Consider the following 3,929-nt stretch of genomic DNA (forward strand, 5'->3'; position numbering starts at 1 on the left):
TAGTATCATTTAGCCTCTTTGAAAATAAACAGAAACAATTAATACTAAACTAGGTACTACCAGAATACACACTACATAAACACCACATCTTATACACATCACTCCATACACCTCACTCCACGCACTACATTTCATACTCACAACAATAAAAACACAATCGCTAGTAAATTCACACAAAGCACAAATTCTTCTTACATCTTGTTGTACTGTTGGATAGTTGTTTCATATATTGTGTTGTGTACGTAATTGGTGCTGTGTTAGGTTTATTTTTTGTTCGTAACATTGTCTAGATTTATATTAACATAGCACTGTGTGCACAACATTAAATTTAAACAAATAAATAAACAAATAAAGGGCGCTTTACATAGTGATTCTATAGATAAATAAATTTGATTGAAGCTTTTAAATTTGTAATTTAATCAAAACTCTTCTTCTTTATTTTATTGGTAATAGTTCTAGGTAACTATTTGTTACTATTGTTAAGAATTGTTTTAAACTTTATTAGTGTTTTTTCTCTTATTTCATTTCTTTTCTTGAATTAATTTATAAGTACAAAATATTTCTCTTCATCATTTTTTTACATCATTATATATTTTTATACATAAATATATACTATTTACCTAAGTATTAGTTTTAAATAATAATACATATAAATATATAAATTTTTAATGTTATTCAAAATTGTTTTATTAGTTTTTCTAACTGGTTCAAAGTATTTCTAATACCAAATAATATTTTTTTATCGATAATTCTATAACTGGTAATATTTTATTATTTTATATAGTTTATCTTTTTTAGACTTTCTTAATTTGTTAATTAATAATATTGTTTTAAATGCTGTGTATTACTTATAATTATGCTTACATGTATGTATATTTAATTGTATTTGTAACTAATATGTAAAAGGCACTAAGTGCCGTTTATTTCAATAAAATAAATAAAATAAAACAATTTATTTTGTTGTCGCATGCTACGGATTAATTCAAATCATTTAGAGAACAAGTGGGTTTTAAGTTTTTTCCGAAACATCACTTCACTTTCACAGCCTCGCAACTCTTCCGGGAGAGCATTCCATGCCATAGGGCCCGCGACCGCAAATGTGCGTTCACTAAATTTAGTGCGCTGTTTGCGTAGAGGTATAATAACTTTTCCTCTCGCCGTAGACGTAGCTGATCTAAGCGTGAGACGCCTGTCAGCTAGTTCATCTGGAATGCATAGTTTCCTTAGATATTCCGGAGCAGAGTTGTGCAGTGATTTATACATAAACGTAGCCAGTGTAATTCCCGAAGTAGTGGAGTGATATGACTAAACTTAGAGATTCCGAAAATAAGTCTCGCTGCAGCATTCAAAGGCAGGCATACATAAAATGAAAAAAAATATATTTTAATTTAAATATACAAAGATGGTAAAATAAAAATACCCAGCAATTAAAGAAAAAGGATGCTATCCTCTCTGAACTTTTTTTATAAATTAGGATATTAAGTGTATAATAGTGATAAATAATGTGAGAATAAGTATAGATGTAAATATTGTGTTGTAAATATATATTAGACTATGTTAATCATAGAACTAAATAAAATAAATAATAAAAAATACTAACAATAATAATAATCCGGGCAAAAAGCACGCCTGTGCGCACAAAAGTCAGACTGCGTTTCCTCTTAAATGGGGCAAATCTTTCTCGCGTCTTTCCGGCGAAAATAGCGTCATCAGCTCGCGACAGACGGAGTGCTGATGAAGTAGGAGACGCGAGCGCACTTGACCTAGCGTACCATCGCCACTGTCAATACGTCGACACCTGACCTTCGCTCTCGGGAGTATAGCGCGTCATAGCAGAACTGAGTAGGTGTATATGGTAAAAAAATAGTTTCTCAATTTTTTTAAACTGTTATTCTGTTTTAAAATAACACTATCAATTGCAGGTTACCAGCTAACCAATAGATGAAAGAATTGAAGGAATATAGATGTTCAAATATGGTCAGAATGGTGAATGTTACACAGTGTGTAAAGTGGCCAATTAAACCAGCCATTGACAGGTCATAAGCCCTGTAGATGCCTAGACTTCTATATTACCTTCTCTTAAATGTTTTCATCTCTGTTGTAATATTTAATAAAACAAGATACTTTAAATTTATTTCAACAGAGAGGGATGTCGGCCTTGTGGTGTAATGGTCAGCGCATTTGCCTACCATGCAAGAGAAGAGGTCTCGAGTTCGATTCCCGGCATGGTTGAGATGAAATATTATTTAAAAAGGTGTTTTTACACTAGAATATTTCATAGTACCTGGACTGGTACCTGAAGCGTAAGACTGATCACCTTACCTTCATGCAACAAAAATGATCAAGATCCGCTGCGATTGGTGTACCAATGTACTGCCCTATGCACCATTAGGTGTGGACTGCAGGACTCATATTGACCACACCGAGTCTGTCCAACACCGTTTTCTAAGAAAAGTGGCATGGTCGCTCGGATTACAGGGGGGTAATTAATCCTATTTTGAAATAGAGCAATCTCTCAATCTGTCTTTATTGGAAAGACGTAGAACTGAGATGGACCTTATATGCATTTTCAAAATACTTAATGCTTTAAGTGATGTCCCATCTCTGTTGCGATCAATTTCTTTTCATGTTCCCAACCGCGTCACCAGAAGTCAAAATCTTCTATTTATAAAATCTTCTAAGAGCAACTTTGGTTTTTATGCCCCAACGTCCAGAATGTGTAGATTAGTCAATTCATCACACGACTTGGAATTCTTTGGGATAGATCTTCCGGATTTTCGTAGATCTCTTCGCGACTAAACAGTGTGGGATGAAGTTGGATTGGCATGGTTTAGCTCGAAGTCTTAGGTCTTTCGTTTTTATGAATATATTGTATACAATTATTGTTTTGTCCTTGTTTGTCTTTGCCAAATAGTTTTATGTTCTTTTTGTTCAGTTTCTTGCGTTTATGTTTCTTCATGTTGTTGTAATTAGCATAGGCCGTATTATATATGATACGATAAATAAATATATACTGTTTTTCGTACACAAATATCGGTTTTTCTTTATAGACAGTCGAAGATAACTCTGTTGACTTCCATTGTAATCGAAGCTCTGGTCTAAAGGGATTAATTGGTAAATCGAAAGTCGGTTAGCGGTTAACTACAAATATTTACCGTCATTCATTGTCGAGTTCTTTTGACATCGTAAAGCTTTTCATACAATGTAATAATATGTTGTAAATTTACGTCTGTCGTTTGAATGTCTTTGAAAAGTAGTTTTGTTCAAGGCGATAGAACAGCCTGTTGATATAACTAAGGCATTGTCGATTTATTTCAATTGCATGATTTTTTTAAAATACCTGTTGTGAAATCAAGATCGTGCGCAATCTCCTGTGATATATAATATCAGTAACATATTACAACAGACATGAAGAACATTTTAAAGAAGGCAATATAGAAGTCTGGGCATCTACAGGGCTTATGACCTGTCATTGGCTGTTTTTTTTTTTTTTTAAATTTTTCACAATAACGATAAGTGAAAAAAAACAGAAAATTAAAAAAAATAATGCAAAATTACATAGCAATGAAATGCATATTAATATTAAAAATAGTAAACAAAAAATCCCACAAAGCCATCGCCTGTTTGTGGGTATACAAGAAAATGTTAATGAATTTTTGCTCCTATAAAAATAATGGACAGTTATAATATTTTTGTGTAACACAAGAAAGAAAAAATAAAACCTAAAAATATATTTTAAGTGGCCACTTTACACACTGTGTAACATTCACCATTCTGCCCATATTTGAACATCTATATTACTTCAAGTCTTTCATCTGTTGATGTTTGTGAAGTTAAAGAGCTGAAACCTTTATTATATTATATATGTTATGATTTTGTCAATAAGTTTATGAAAATTTTCGACCGGATCGGTTTTGATATTTTTTTTA

Source organism: Micrasema longulum, unplaced genomic scaffold, assembly GCF_059751315.1.
Source record: "Micrasema longulum isolate JH-2025_06_02 unplaced genomic scaffold, ASM5975131v1 h1tg002904l, whole genome shotgun sequence".
Lineage (NCBI taxonomy): Eukaryota > Metazoa > Arthropoda > Insecta > Trichoptera > Brachycentridae > Micrasema > Micrasema longulum.